Raw genomic sequence first — 17,355 nt, 5'->3', positions numbered from 1 at the left:
GCAGTAGATACTGGGAGATGAACCTTGCACAGGATAGAGTAGCATGGAAAGCTGCATCAAACTAGTCTCTGGACTGAAGACCACAACAACAACAACTTTATATTTTAAGATTTTGAAAAAAATTGTGTTATCTGTAATGAATTCTCCTACTAGATACCATAAATATTTTAAGTTATATGTCACTTCCACAGTAAATGCCATATTAAATAAGGTTCAGAACCCTACTTACACATCAAAGCCCCTTTAAAAAGTATGTTGTGAGTAAAAGTCAAGAACAAGTAAGAAAATTTTGCAGTTTTAACTTTTTTTCAAGCAGGGAATTGAGCCCCTTGATAGTACACGTTATTGAAAGTTCATTGATATTGCTTAAAGTTTTCTAAAAGATATTTTCACGCTCATATCACTACTAACACACCTGTACATCAGTATAAGGTATATTGTTAATATTAGGCAACAACTGTTAACCAGTGTTGGACTTTTTTCTAATTTTTTAATGGAGGGTGTAAAGGATGTCCCCTTTCCCTTGGTAGTGTGCGTTATGGAAAATGCGTTGGTAAAGCTAGGGTTAACCTAAGTTCCGAAGAGAAATGCTTTATTGCAAGTGGTTTTATTGCAAGTGAGCGAAATATTATTTCAGTAAGGTGGAGTAGTTGGCGGCATTTGTCACACCTATATGGCTCTTGGGCGGGGAACTGTAGTTCATTTTTGACATGCTACGGTGTAGTGAAGCTATATTTGTGCTGTTATAAGTAGTTCTGCAGTTTATTGGAAATGAGTTCACACAATTGTTGGAGTAACCCAAACGTATTTTCTTGTGTTCGTGGCATTTACGTATTTGCTAAGGAAAGAAGGGAAATTGTTTCTTGAAAAATGTCTACTGTCTACACTTGGGTATATCGCTTTGTGGTAAAGACGAAAGCTGGGCTCCACACAAGGTATGCCGTACCTGCGTTGAGGAACTGAGTCTGTGGAACCAACCGCAAAATCATGCAAATGATTGTTGTATTGGTATGGCCAACGTTAAACGTCATAAGGTGGAAGGTAAGAAGGATGTGAAATATCCTACCAGATCTTCGGCATTGGAATCAGTGACGTATTGTGGATCTCTCCATATTTCAGTTCCCCTTACGGTTTTCGAAAATCTGCAACAGGATAGCTACCCTGAAAATGAATGCGAAGACGGATAGAAGGGGATTCTGCACCAGAATTATTCAGTCAAAATGAACTAAGTCTTAACTCGTGGCTTGAATGTGACAAAAAATGTCGCCGAAATGCTTGGGTAAAGACTGAAAGCAGAACATATCCTACTATTCGAAGTGTCATTCTCTTGGTACAGGAACAGTTGTTGCCTTATATTAAAATTATACTTTATAATGATGTACAGGTGTGTTAGTAGTGTCCTGAGCGTGAAAATATCTTTTAGAACACTGTAAGCAAGAGAATAGGAATTAATGAAACTCTTTAAAGAAGAAGACATGTTTTTGTTGCGATTTTTAGGGTTTATTGAATTTCTTTCGTGACATTTATGATCCAGTCCCTATTGCACATTCAGTACTCTATATGAAAATGTCAAAGCTCTGTCGACATACGTGAAATATGAAATGTTTCTTTAAGGCAATTTAAGAAATTCCCTGTTACAAGAAATGTGATTTCAGCTGAAACTTTAGACGTAATGTGTATAAAAATCTGAAGTTACACAGAAAAACAGAAATCATTTTTAAAATCGGAGTAAAAAGTACTTTTAAATATCACCTTACAGTCGTAAAACATCCTTCCAAAAGTTTTAAAATGCAGCGTTATTGGCGACCGGCTCGTGAGGCCAGACATCCTTTCGCAACGCCTCACAAGCGAGGCATACCACACACCCTGCATTTGGCCCAGCCCCCCTGTTAGAAGACGAAGGTTATTGTGCCTACTCCACGGCGGTACTCCAACACACCACTACTGAGAGTTGAACTAAAACACTATCACAGACAGTACGTTCGCACTTGTCTGGAGTGTTCTCACGCGTGTTTTTCAATCACTGAATTCTACACTGTCAAAGATCTTCTGTCTCCGCCTGAGTGAATCTTGTTTGAAAGGCATGTTTGTAAAATGTTTATTTTTCATAATAATGTAAATGCCTGCCGAATGGACATTAGTGGCGGTACCTTGCGATTTTCTCACGGTGAAGTTTTCCTCTGTTTACAATTAATGACTCGTCAAAGGCTTAGTATTACTCGTCGAAGAAATTCCACGGTAGGCTGTTGCGTGTGGTACAGTAGCGAAAAGCCGACCGTATGTACAAAGAAAAGTCCCGCAATAGGAATCATCATAATCTTTGTATATTTAAGTTTTAAAGCAACAAAATGGTTCAAATGGCTCTGAGCACTACGGGACTTAGCAGCTGAGGTCATCAGTCCCCTAGAACTTAGAACTACTTAAACCTAACTAACCTAAGGACATCACACACATCCATGCCCGAGGCAGGATTCGAACCTGCGACCGTAGCTGTCGCGCGGTTCCAGACTGAAGCGCCTAGAACCACTCGGCCAATCCGGCCGGCTAAAGCAACAAAAAACTGATCGCAGCCGCTTTATACAGGGTGGTCAGAAACAGTCTGAAAAGCCTGTAAGTGTGTTGCAGGGTAGGTTACGCAGAGAAACAGTTCTTAAAAAGTCGATACGTTGTGTTGTTTCCGAGTTAACTGGCATTGAAATTAGCCAGTTGGGCAGTTGTGCGCGCCCAGTTCAAGCTGCCCGTCAGAGACGGTGTCGCCAAACGTGTTTTTTTGTAAGGTTTATTAACACTAAGCAAGAGAGCGATACATAAATTGGGCATTTGACTGTAGTAGGGATCGAAACCGAGCAAGAGGCTGAACAGTCATGTGCGTTACATCTAAGCTCTTAGAACATTTGACACTAATATCTGTCGGGTCGCTTGAATTTGTAATTGCAACGGCTTGATTGTGTAACTTAAATGCTGAGTAACTCGAAACGGTGTAACTATCGAATTGTTTTCTTAACAACTATTTCTCAGCACGGCCTACCCTGCAGCACACGTACAAGCATTTTAGACCGTTTTCGACTACCCTGGATGGTAATGAATGGATTCATATGGATTTTTGCGCGGGAAACGTAGATTTTAATCCACGAACGTAGATCATCTTCTTGAAAACATCGACTCCCTTCACTCCAACGCCAAAAAGCAACAACGCTACCAACTAGATGTCCCTCAAATGTACATCAACAAGAGAGCCACTTGGCCGCTCCTATATCCTGTTTGCAAATTTTAATGTTAATTGAATAAGTGACATTGTTCTCAGACGGTGTAATTTGAGATTTTTCTATACTGAGTCAAAAGCTTTCTTTACAAACTTCCCAAACCCCTGACGGATTAGAAATTCTTAGTGTCGTTGACGACTCTACAAATATACGTTGTGGCATTTCTACATAATGCTAGTTTGTTCATTTAAAAAAAGATAAATACAATCTTTCTTCCTGTGCATTTTGTGATAATTACAGAGAATGTGTAATGCCTTCTGGATAGGCTACTGGTATATACTTCATAAAGTTTTATCTACACTCTATCTTGCGAAGTTTAAAAAAATGCGGGTTCCAATTTGGAGGAACCTCAAACTCTGCAGACATTTTTAAATAATTTTAACAAGATCCTTCAGTTCTTCTTTTCATCCAACATTCATTATTTATAATGGAATACCATTACCTTCATTCACACGTTATTTCTTCATCCTCCGAATGGCTATACACACCTACTCTGGGAGTGCTTCTGTGATATCATTATTTTCATTATTGTTGTGACTCGTTTCTGCTTCGCCTCCGGAGCAACGCAACCATTTAAATACACTCCTGGAAATGGAAAAAAGAACACATTGACACCGGTGTGTCAGACCCACCATACTTGCTCCGGACACTGCGAGAGGGCTGTACAAGCAATGATCACACGCACGGCACAGCGGACACACCAGGAACCGCGGTGTTGGCCGTCGAATGGCGCTAGCTGCGCAGCATTTGTGCACCGCCGCCGTCAGTGTCAGCCAGTTTGCCGTGGCATACGGAGCTCCATCGCAGTCTTTAACACTGGTAGCATGCCGCGACAGCGTGGACGTGAACCGTATGTGCAGTTGACGGACTTTGAGCGAGGGCGTATAGTGGGCATGCGGGAGGCCGGGTGGACGTACCGCCGAATTGCTCAACACGTGGGGCGTGAGGTCTCCACAGTACATCGATGTTGTCGCCAGTGGTCGGCGGAAGGTGCACGTGCCCGTCGACCTGGGACCGGACCGCAGCGACGCACGGATGCACGCCAAGACCGTAGGATCCTACGCAGTGCCGTAGGGGACCGCACCGCCACTCCCCAGCAAATTAGGGACACTGTTGCTCCTGGGGTATCGGCGAGGACCATTCGCAACCGTCTCCATGAAGCTGGGCTACGGTCCCGCACACCGTTAGGCCGTCTTCCGCTCACGCCCCAACATCGTGCAGCCCGCCTCCAGTGGTGTCGCGACAGGCGTGAATGGAGGGACGAATGGAGACGTGTCGTCTTCAGCGATGAGAGTCGCTTCTGCCTTGGTGTCAATGATGGTCGTATGCGTGTTTGGCACCGTGCAGGTGAGCGCCACAATCAGGACTGCATACGACCGAGGCACACAGGGCCAACACCCGGCATCATGGTGTGGGGAGCGATCTCCTACACTGGCCGTACATCACTGGTGATCGTCGAGGGGACACTGAATAGTGCACGGTACATCCAAACCGTCATCGAACCCATCGTTCTACCATTCCTAGACCGGCAAGGGAACTTGCTGTTCCAACAGGACAATGCACGTCCGCATGTATCCCGTGCCACCCAACGTGCTCTAGAAGGTGTAAGTCAACTACCCTGGCCAGCAAGATCTCCGGATCTGTCCCCCATTGAGCATGTTTGGGACTGGATGAAGCGTCGTCTCACGCGGTCTGCACGTCCAGCACGAACGCTGGTCCAACTGAGGCGCCAGGTGGAAATGGCATGGCAAGCCGTTCCACAGGACTACATCCAGCACCTCTACGATCGTCTCCATGGGAGAATAGCAGCCGGCATTGCTGCGAAAGGTGGATATACACTGTACTAGTACCGACATTGTGCATGCTCTGTTGCCTGTGTCTATGTGCCTGTGGTTCTGTCAGTGTGATCATGTGATGTATCTGACCCCAGGAATGTGTCAATAAAGTTTCCCCTTCCTGGGACAATGAATTCACGGTGTTCTTATTTCAATTTCCAGGAGTGTAAATTTTCGAATGCGAGTCAGTTTTGTGTCTTTTGTTAGTTACTCTGTCATCTGACATCTCTACTAATGAGATGGTTACCCTAGATAATGTTCTGTTTTGTTTCCTGTGTGTCCTAGTTGTTTCAGCGTAAGCCTCATTAACCTTTCATTGTGCCCCCCTCACATTCCCTCGAACACGTTTCATAGTAGTTTTGTTCAGTTCGTCATATCGCATAATGTTATTATTTTCAAAATGATGGAGCACAGCAATCAGTCGTCCTTTCCTTTCAGATTTTATTAAGTAAATCTAGATTCTTTAGTACTACCTGGCTCCATGTTTAAATACAGGGGGAGAATTTGAAGCAATGTTGAGTTCTTCATATATCTGATATGGACTGATGCTTCGATATTTCATCAGCAACGGTTTTTCGTTTCTTCTGTGACACTCTAGATTGCTGTCGCACTGCACCATATTTTCTCTTTCTGTGCAGTACGCCTTCTAGCTAAATTAATGGAATTTGGCTGAATATTTCTAAAAAATAAATACAGAACTAGCTTTCCTTTCCTGAGTTTGAGGCTTCATTCTCATCCTCTAATACTGGGGCAGCCAAGATTTTGGCTCACAGGCCATGCGCGGATTCGAGTGCCAAAGTGCTCAGCCTCGCTTTACATTTCCCCCACCGCCAAAGCACGCTGTTTGAGCGCAAACAGGTGGAAGAGAGGAAAATTAGAAACATGTCGCATTTAAATGGCAGTGCAGTCATACAACATACTACTTGGTTTAATGTTTCACATTTCTCAACAACGTAGGTCACAAACAATACAAAATTTCGTAACTATTTAATTATTTTTGGCACACTGAAGCCGTAGTATAAATTTTATCTAGTACAAAATGTTATTATATCCATAGACGCAGAAAATTTCGCAGAGTTTGAGACTCAAATTGCCACGTAACCATGACTTATTTAGTTTCGTAATCGAAAAAATGTGTTCCACACAAATATGTCGATCGAAATGTTGTAACACTTTTGCAACCTCATTACGGAGGCTTTGGAATTCTAACCGAGGAAAGCATTGTAGACGTCCTGGACAGTTCTAACGTAAGAAGGTTTGTCATTAAAACTGGAATTACCTTGCAGGTCAATCAGTTACATCGGCAAATGCCCAGGGGCGCTTTCAACAAAAACGCATACGGTCTCGAAGACAGTACAGAAGCAGGTGTAAGACTGATAGCGTCCACGAAATCTTTATAATATTACCCCCTTAAAATCTTTCACGGGCACAATGAATTTTACAAGTCTCGCCTTTTCTTGAACGCCAGTGAACATAAGGAACTGGACTGCATTTGTTAGTATGCTTCCCTCCTACAACGTAATTTTCTTTTCAAACGCATTCCCATTAAATCATATAGAAGTTACCTTTCAACGTCTTACAATGGGCAGTGCGTACTCAAGTCTACTTAAGATGCGAAATCTGCAGTCAATCCCGAATTTTCTAACTTTAGTTCCTGCACTCCTTTTTCCTTCGTAAATTCAACAGTAGAGTGTTTTAGATCGAAAAATCATTCTATTCATGCCCCTTGAGTTAACCAACATACTTTGCAGTAATATATGAAGTCTCTATACTCTTTGTTCAGATCCATTGGAAACAGCTGTAACTGACAACGCAATAATGTATACGCCTTCAGAAATTTTACTGTTTGTACCACCGATTTCTTCACGGGCTCCAGGCCTGCAAATTCAGCACAAAGTGCTTTTACAAGTACATAACAAAGAATTCATTGTGTCCATCGTTGTAATTTTTTGATCTTTCATTGTCAACCAAATCTTAAAATTCTTTCCACACGGTACTGCAATGTCGTTTCATAGCAAATATACATTATCTGTCGCTTACACGAATTGAGAATTCTCATCCCTCTCTTTTGTCACTCCCATTAATTTTAAAGGACAACGACCTAGATAGCTATACAACCTCTTTTTGTGCAAGCAGCCACTGTGCCTGTGTACGTTCTTCATACCAATAATAAATAGCGAAGGTTAAACAGAGCTGACAGCACGATTCTATCGAACTGATTGAGTTGTGCCGACTGAAAAATGCGGCACCACAATGCTAAATGATATGTCGGGCTGCACCAGGTACTTTGGAAGTGGCCGGCCCCACTCTAATAGGACGACTAAGTGATTTCGCTTCCATTCATTTACGGAATCAGATGACGTGAATTCCTGGTATCGTTTTTTACCTAATTTACATATCATTTCTATCAGATTGTATGGATACAACGAGATACACACGTGGCACAGTAATGGGCGTTACATATCTTTGTCTGGTTATTTTATTCTTCTAGACTTCTCAGAAATTAGCACCGTAGCAAGTCTTTGGGACAAGTATGTGGAACCGCTTCATAATATACTGTTATTTCTAGGGCACAGGCTGAAGGAAGACTCTGGCAATGTATCAGTTGATTATATGAAAAACTTGAGATAAAGTCTACCGTATTGGTTTTATAAGATCCTTACAACAATACGATTGACTTTGCATACTTTCTTGTCCTATTATATCGCCATGTTGTGTGTTTTACGGAACAGCTGTGAAATTATTTCCCGTATTCTTAACATTTCACATTTGTTTTGCAAATTATTTACGAGGTTTCTTCAACATTAGATTAGATGGGCCACTCTACATTTTCTCTCCACCCTTGATCTGAGCCTTCCCTTTACGTTTTCCGAGGCATGAGATTATATTTGGTGGCACAGTAATGTTCATTTGCTGGGAGACAAAAACGTGTTCGATTTTATCGACCGGGATTTTTGCAATTCAAGAATAAATAGGGAAAACGAACCCTTTGGTCAAGATAGTTCTGCCTGGAGCTTGGATACCATGAAAGACATAGCAATGATAAAAGTGTTTTAATTAAAAGACTATGACAACTTTTCAGAACATGAAATTGTGCCATCGTGTAGAGGATATTCCGTAGCAGTTCCGCATAGTGAATTCATTTAAAGCCAGCACATCTGTGGATGGTTGTTATCAGGAATGTAGGCGTAGTTGGCAAGTGTGCTTCGGAGAAGCGCACAACGGTTACTTCAAAGGAAGCGGCAACTTCCTTGTTTACATCCTTGTTGCGCTACATAGCTCGACCGCATCTCCGTACTATCGTAGTCACTAACACGCAAAGTGGCGGATGTGTGACTTTGCGCCCATCAAAGTGTATTCTGCTTTCAGCTGGTCTTCTGAAGCAGTTTTCTGTTTGTCACGTATATACCTCGCCAGAAACTCGCAAAGCAAAATTTTAACAGTTATAGAGAATAATGAAAGCACTTTTGCAAAACGCATTTCACATGATAGAAATGGATATGTTCAAGTTAAAACTCTATAGCTACTACATACTGTCGCCTACAGGTTTAATCTTCTTCTGTGTCTTCTTGTATTAATCAAATGTTGCATAGCTATTGTACTAATTTTTCAAAATCATTAACAAACAATAACAACGTAATTTAGCCCAAAGAAATCTTAGGGAAATAATAACATAATAATAATAATAATAACTGCCCTCGCTCATTCCTACTTTTCAAACAATCTCGTTAAATTTTACTATCTTTCAACAAAATGAAATTATTTAGAGATACAAGAACGGATTTCTTAATACATTTACATCTGTATTCTCCAAGCCAGTATGTATGAAGAAGGTACTTTTACGCGAGCCACGTTTCATGATCTCCCCCCCCCTCTCCACCGATTCCTCCCCCGAGTCTGCTTTGTAAAGCTTGATTGTGCATAGTAATACTCAAATTTTACCGCTACATTCCATATCTATATATCCGTGGGAAATGGACAGTAAAGCAGAGATAGACATTAACAATAATGAAGACAACACCTCCATAGTTACTGGTCCATCCAAAACTCCAAGAAACTAATTTCCTCGTCAGGTCCACCGTAAACGCTATGAACTTTCCAGACTGCTAAATTGCGCAGAAGTTAAATTAAATTTTACAGAACCAATATAAATTTCAAAACTGTTATTCAGTGAAAGATAGTTCTCTAGAAATTAAGGCATCAAAAAATTTCGGAGTCCATTCACTGCAAAGCTTATTTCCTTAGATACAGTAAAGTTATACACCAGCATACCCATCAAGGAGTGCGTAAACATAATTAGAGATATTTTATTTAAATACCAAGTCGAAAACCAAGTTTCGAATGGTAACGACAATATCAGCGAAAATTATGTACCCCTGCATTACTGACATATTCACGATACGTAACGGAACTAAAGAAGAAAACGAACTCTGTAAAGTAGATTCAAAAATTTAAACCGTTTTCATCCACTTCACCATAGAGTAGCAGAATGATAACCAAAAAAATTTTCTACACATGGTATTAACTAATACACACATCAAAAAGAGTTTTGTATCACCTCAGTTTCGAGAAAATTGCAGTAGACGTAAAAAACATTTCCACCCTTCTTATTTCTCATGAAAACCACACACCACCAGAGGTGGTGGTCCAGATTGCTGTACACACCGGTACCTCTAATACCCAGTAGTGGCCGGCCGCGGTGGTCTAGCGGTTCTAGGCGCGCAGTCCGGAACCACGCGACTGCTACGGTCGCAGGTTCGAATACTGCCTCGGGCATGGATGTGTGTGATGTCCTTAGGTTAGTTAGGTTTAAGTAGTTCTAAGTTCTAGGGGACTGATGACAACAGATGTTAAGTCCCATAGTGCTCAGAGCCATTTTTTTACCCAGTAGAACGTCCTCTTGCGTTGATGCAAGCTTGTATTCGTCGTGGCACACTATCCACAAGTTCATTAAGACACTGTTGGTCCAGATTGTCGCACTCCTCAATTGCGATTCGGCGTAGATTCGTCAGAGTGATTGGTGGGTCACATCGACCATCATCAGCCCTTTTCCATCTATCCCAAACATGTACTATAGGGTTCGTGTCTGAAGAACATGCTGGACCCTCTAGTCGCCTCGCCAACATGCTGCCGATATGGTTGCACTATCGGTCGGGCGATGGCATTCACGTAACGTACAGCCGTTACGGCGCCTTCCATGACCACCAGCGACGTGCGTCGGCCCCACGTGTTGCCACCCCAAAACAGCAGGTAACCTCCACCTTGGTGCACTCGCTGGACAGTGTGTCTAATGCGTTCAGCGTGACCGGGTTGCTTCCAAACCCATCTCTGACGATTGCCTGGTTCAAGACACATGCGACACTAATCGGTGAAGAGAACGTGATGCCAGTCCTCAACGGTCCATTCGGCATGTTTTTGGGCCCATCTGTACCGCGCTGCATGGTGTCGTGGTTGCAAAGATGGACCTCGCCATGAACATCGGGAGTGAAGTTGTGCATCATGCAGCCTATTGCGCACAGTTTGAGTCGCAAAACGACTCGCAGCCAAGATTCCGTGTTGAAATATTTTCATATCCCGAGCGACAGTATAGATGTCATCTTTGGATGTTCTGGAAATCGAAAGATTGAGCTTAGACTCTGTCGAAATCGGTCCTAGACGAAATTGTATTTCAACCTGTCAGCTTGGCGGCAAAAATTATTATTTGTTAAAGAAATTATATTTTTGTTGCAAGATTCAAGGATTTTACACAGAGTCACCTTGCAATGCAAAATAATACAATCAACAATAAAAATAATAAATTACAGATTAATTCAGGAATTTAACACATTTTCACGCAGATAAAGTACAGACAAAATCTCAGATTACACTTAACAATGTTCGAAAAACAATTAACAAGAACAATAGTGCCTGAAGACTCTTCTTTAAACACATTCATAGTTAATGACTTTGTTTGCAAGGCCATCCTCCGCAACAAGCACAGAAATATTTAAAATTGTAAAGAATGTAGCAACCAGTCGCGGAAACGTAATTTATTTATCTTGTTGCAAATCGGTTTCGACTGATATCAGTCACCATCGGTACATTTTTCTAACCGATTCATGCCATAAGTAGAAGTACTGTCCTTGGCAGAAAAATGGTTCAAATGGTTCTGAGCACTATGGGACTTAACTTCTGAGGTCATCAGTCGCCTATAAGTTAGAACTACTTAAACCTAACTAACCTAAGGACATCACTCACATCCATGCCCGAGGCAGGATTCGAACCTGCGGCCGTAGCGGTCGCGCGGTTCCAGACTGAAGCGCCTAGAACCTCTTGGCCACTCCGGCCGGCCCTTGGCAGATTTCTATCATGGTAGAAATCTGCCAAGAACAGTACTTCTACTTAGGGCATGTATCGGTTAGAAAAATGCACCGATGGTGACTGATATCAGTCGAAATCGATTTGCAACAAGATAAATAAATTATGTTTCCGCGACTGGTTGCTACATTCTTTATAATTTTATATTCCACGGTCGCTGCACGGTAAGGGAACCTTATGGAGCCAACATTTAACAGAAATATTTCTTTTGTAAATACAAGCCATCCTTTCTTGCTGCACTGTATTTTATTTCTCCCAGACGCGTTTCTCCTTCTTCACTTTAAGGCGTCAGTGGGTTATGTTGAATCCCTTGGGAAGTGAACTTAATAAATCATACATAAGGTATAGAAAAAGAGACATTGAAAATTAACAAACAATATTTTTAAACGTATAAAAATGAACAAATTATGAGGTAGGGATATTTTTTGTAATTGTGTCAAATATTAATTATATGAAACACAATCAAATAGAAGTCGATGCAAGCAAACATATGAGAATCACTACCATTGTAAATATATAAATAGCAGCTCACTGCTGGAATCCCCTCTATTGATCTTTATTACTCGTTTGGTTTTGATCTTGTTGTTCGTATATCGTATCCAGCTACTGTTTTTTTTGTTATAAGAGCAATTGTTCGGATCTGGATTTATAGTTTCGTATTGTCGTATAAGTATCATGGTTATGTTTCTTAATACACTGCAAAGCAACATAGACCATGCGTGTAATCATTTATTAGATAATAACCTCCATTTGCCACTCATTTGAGATTTTCAAGCATTTAGAACAGCTGCTGAGGAGTCGGAAAGGATTATCTTTGACCGCCTTCTGATCCGCCATTACGCCAACCTTTTAAAATGCAGTGTATTTAAAGCCATCAGCGCACTATAAGACGCAACAAATGTTTATAATACGGAGTAAATGATCCTGGCGAGTATTTAAATACAAGAACTTGACGTAAGTAGAAAATGGTAAAACGCACGACCTTGGCTTGACTATATGAAACTGCTTAAGTAATTGACATTTAGTTTGCAACTGTAGTGATAGTGAGGAGTGAGTCATTTTACGTCGTTTCTTGCATATCACACTATTGCCTCATAAGTAGGTATACATACGTATACTTACAGAACCCACGTATATCAAGTGTAACATTATAGTTTATGTGATTATTTTTCTTATTAGATGCTAACAAATATGAACCACTTAATCTGCGAAAGTGTTATCTTGACATTAGTGTGATTTTTCACCTCTTGCAGGGGACACTAGTACAAACAATGCATACAACACCGACTCTTCAAGACTGCGCAGTAATTGTGATGTATAAATCAGTTTCATAACCAACTGAGAGGAAGAGGACATACTTGAGAAGCTATCTGGAAACCCTTAAAAAGAGAGTAAATAAATAAACTGGATGTAATTCAAGTATGAACGGCATTAAGTGACATTTATTGTCGTGAAGGAATAATCAATGCATAGCAGGACCAGGATAAGCATAGTGAAGTGTAAATCTAGCATTGAATCATTTATATATGGATATGTTTTTCCTTGTGTCAGTCCTTGTGTAGAGTTTTATTGTGATTTCATTTGTGTTTGTGTACCGAAGGTCTTACTGCTCCTAGTGTGACAAACATGGTTAGGCAAAGATAATGGGCAGAACAGCAAGCTAGCCAAGGCTTGTCGGAAGTAGAAACCGTGACACATACAGTGCACGGACCAAACAATCCGTTGGAAATGATTTATATTGATAGTAAATTATAAACTGAAGCTATAAGTGAAGTAGGTGCTCTGTCTTCTGTCACTGGCAGTACAACGGAAGGCACTTGATGCAAATTAATTAAAGATTAGCTTGGTGTAAGTGTGTAAATAATGTTTACTGTGCGTTGCACTACAAGGAATTGTATAGCTTTGGTGTATGCCCTCAGCACACACAAACTTATCTTAGTATTTAATTAATTTCCGCATTTGGAGTTTTATTGAAACTTAGTTGTGGGATGTATAGGTGTGTGTTAAGAGAACACATACTCGCGTTCTCAAGGTAAATGAGAATATTTAAATGTAAATATGTATTTATGTGTTGCGAATTGTAAAGTCAAATGCTTATATCTGCAGTCAGGATCTAGAAAACCTATAGTTAAGGAATTGGCAAATGGAAGGGAGATGCTATACATTAGGAAATGTGAAGGTCTGTGCCCAATATACTACATGTTTTTCGAATGTAAATAGCTCAAACTGGTAAAGCACTGGTAATGTACAGTGACAAGATGTCATTTTATAGCACAGAGTGTCACGCAACAAAGGCTTACACCATCAAGCATGTTTATGGCACTAACTGTAGCAACTGAAAGCATATTACTTGAAATGGAAAGAGTTTGTGGTGGAGATCAGAGAGTGTTGAACGTTTTTTAAAATAGCAATACAATCTGAGGTTTCGTAAAACCCAAATGTGTTTTGCTTTGAGTGTGTACAGGCCTCCTGCTCAAGAATAATTAGAATTGTGTGAGTAGTGGTTATGCACCCCGAATGTAGACGGAATGTGTGTGGAACTGCTGATTGTTATCTGTACAGCCGAACGAGACCACACATGTCGGCGGCGTATGCAGCGGCGTCGCGGGTTTGACTTCGTTCCTACCGGATGTTCCTCCACCACAGAAGCCGAGAATCAACGCACCATGTTCGAGGCTTCGGTCAAGGAAACGGCATCGGCAGCCGTTGGAGAAGCCTTTAGTTGATTTTGCACTGTATGACGACAGGAAATGTTAAACAAAGAAGTTCGTAACAATTTCGTCATATTCGAAGACATTTTAGTAGAGTGCAAGTTGCAAATGGTCTAACGCATACTCCTTTACACCAAATAAGATGAAAATCAAGAGTTTGGAGTTTATCTGCAATGTCACGAATATGAGTGCGAAGGAGAGGTGGGATCGGTCGATGCAGGCTTTTTGCAGAGTCATTTTTTCCTGTCCACCACGCCTGAATAGATGGACCCATCGATTAATGGCTCCAGTTATTGGACCCCCTCCCCATGAACTGAGGGGTAGTTAAAGCTGCAAAAGCTGTAATCAAAAATAAAGCAGCAAAAACAAGTAAAGTGAATCCATGGACTGGCAATGCCAAATGGCAATAATGGACTGTAGATTCTCGAAGTGTGAAAGCTATAACAAAGTGAACCGCGTGGTGAACGTGTGACATTCACGAACTGTGATAAATAAAGTCATGTACTGCGTGATACGCATGCAAATGGTATGCCAACAACATCGCATTTTTGTGGGGACATCCCAGGAGGCGATGTTGCGTCCCTTGGGCAGTGAATTCAATAAATCGTACATAATATATAGAAAAGGTGACATTAAGAACTAAGAAACAATAGTTTTAAACGTATGAAAACGAACAAACACTGATTTAGGGATATTTTGTGTAATTATGTCAGATATTAATTATATGGAACACAATCAAAGAGATGTAGATGCAAGCAAACATAAAAGAACCGCTGCCATTGTAAATAGTGCATAAATAGCCACTGACAACAAGAATCCAGCTCTAATGATGTTTATTGCTCGTTTGCTTTTGATCTTGTTGCTTGTGTGCCGTATCGAGCTACATTTTTGTTATAAAAGCGATTGTTCTTACCTGGACTTATAGATTGGTATTGTGGTAAAAGGAGAGTAAATAAATAAACTGGATATAATTCAAGTAAGAACGGCAGTAAGTGAGATTTATTGTCGTGAAATAATAATCAATTTCCTAGCAGAACCAGTGTAAGCGTAGTGAAGTGTATATCTAACAGTAAATCTCTGCACTTCCATTAAACAACACTGAGCGTACATGTAATCATTTATTAGATAATAGCCTCAATTTGCCATTTATTTGAGATGATCCAGCAATTTAGCACAGGAGTAGGCAAAAAGGATTATCGCTGACCGCCGTTTGATTCACCATTACGCGGACTTTTTAAAATTCAATATATATTTAAAAACCAACAGCGCACTATAAGGCGCAACAAATGCTTACAATATGGAACAAATGATCCTGGCGAGTATTTAAACACAAAATCTTTGATTTCACTACAAGAACTTGATGGAAGTTGAAAAAAGTGAAACATACTATCCTGGCTTGACAGTATGAAACTGGATACGTAACTGACATTTAATTTCCAATTTCACTGATGGTGAGGAGTGAGTCACTTTGACGACGTCTCTTGCAGATCGTTTTATTGACTCATAAGTTGATGTATGACTTTCAGAACCAACGTATATCAAGTGCAGGTGCATAGCTTACCTGATTTTTTTTTTCTTATTAGATGCGGAAAAATATGAAACATTTAGTCTACGAAAGTGTTAGCTTGACATGAGTGTAAATTTGCGCCACTTGCAGGAGACATTAGTAAGAAAAACGCTTGCAGTACCGACTCTGCACTTCTGTCATCTCAAACGTCTTAACACAACTTTCTATACCGTATACAGACGGTTCTTAGCGCTTTTGGTTGGTATTTGCGTTTCCTCTCATCTAGTGACATGCTGGACGTCGCACTGTTTTCAGTATCAGACACATAGTGAATTCACAGCAGTTACGTCTTGAAATCATAGTTTTCGGTCAAATACCTAAAATTAGTGACAAAAGACCAATAGTGCATCACAACAAGGGCAAACAAGATGAAAAGCGGGAAGAAAAAATTTTGGAACATAAAAACATGCTTATGTTTCGTAAATAGTTCGACCAGACGAGAGGAAACTAAGATGCTACGCAAAACGCGAAGAACTATCGCACTGATGGTGCCTTAAAGTGAAAAAGACGAAACGCGTCAGGGAGAAATAAAATACAGTGTATGAAGAAAAGGCAGGTTGTATTTGCAAAACAAATACACTCATAATTATTTGTGTGTACGAGTGCATTTCTGTTAAGTAGTATGTGCTTCATTTTGCCTTCTTACATACAGACAATCCCGTGGAAAATCTGTAAAAGAAGTCCAGTTTCAAATGTTGATATGATTTTGGATCAAGAACTTTTCTAAATCCGAGAAAAACAGGCGCCAATGTGGTTACCACTACCCATGGTTCCTGGGATGTCATGTCCAAAGACGATTATTTGGATACAGAGATGTAAAAGTACTTGCATTCCTTACTCTGAAATTTCAGTCTTTGTTCGTTCTATTTGTAGCAATGAAACTAATATAGGCATGCGTATTCAAATACAGAAATATGTAAACTGGCAGAATACGGTTCTCCGGTCGGCAACATCTATATAAGATAGCAAGTCTCTAGCGTAGTTGCGAGATCGGTTACTGCTGCTGCAATGGCAGGTTATCAAAATTTAAGTGAGTTTGAACGTGGTGTTATAGTAGGCGCACGAGTAATGGGACACAGCATCTCCCAGACGGCGATGAAGTGGGAATTTTCCCGTGCGACACTTTCATGAGTGTATCATGCATATCAGGAATCCGATGAAACACAAATCTCCGACATGGCTGCGGCCGGAAAAAGATCGTGCAAGAATGGGACCAACGGCGACTGACGAGAATCGTTGAACGTGACAGAAGTGCAATCCTTCCACAAATTGCTGCAGATATCAGTGTGGGCCATCAAAAAGTGTCAGCGTGCGAACCATTCAACGAAACCTCATCGATATGGGCTTTCGGAGCCGAAGGCCCACTCGTGTACCCTTGATGTCTGCACGACACAAAACTTTACGCCTCGCCTGGGCCCGTCAACACCAACATTGGATTGTTGATGACTGGAAACATGTTGCCTGGTCGATCGAGTCTCGTTTCAGTTGTATCGAGCGTATGGACGTGTTCGTGTATGGAGACAACCTCATGAATCCATGGACCCTGCATGTCAGCAGGGGACTGTTTAAGCTGGTAGAGGTTCAGTAATAGTGTTGGGGATACTTCTAGATACGACTCTGAA

Source organism: Schistocerca nitens, chromosome 8 (assembly GCF_023898315.1).
Source record: "Schistocerca nitens isolate TAMUIC-IGC-003100 chromosome 8, iqSchNite1.1, whole genome shotgun sequence".
NCBI lineage: Eukaryota > Metazoa > Arthropoda > Insecta > Orthoptera > Acrididae > Schistocerca > Schistocerca nitens.
The sequence above is the reverse complement of the archived record's forward strand: the minus strand, read 5'-3'. Positions refer to the sequence as shown.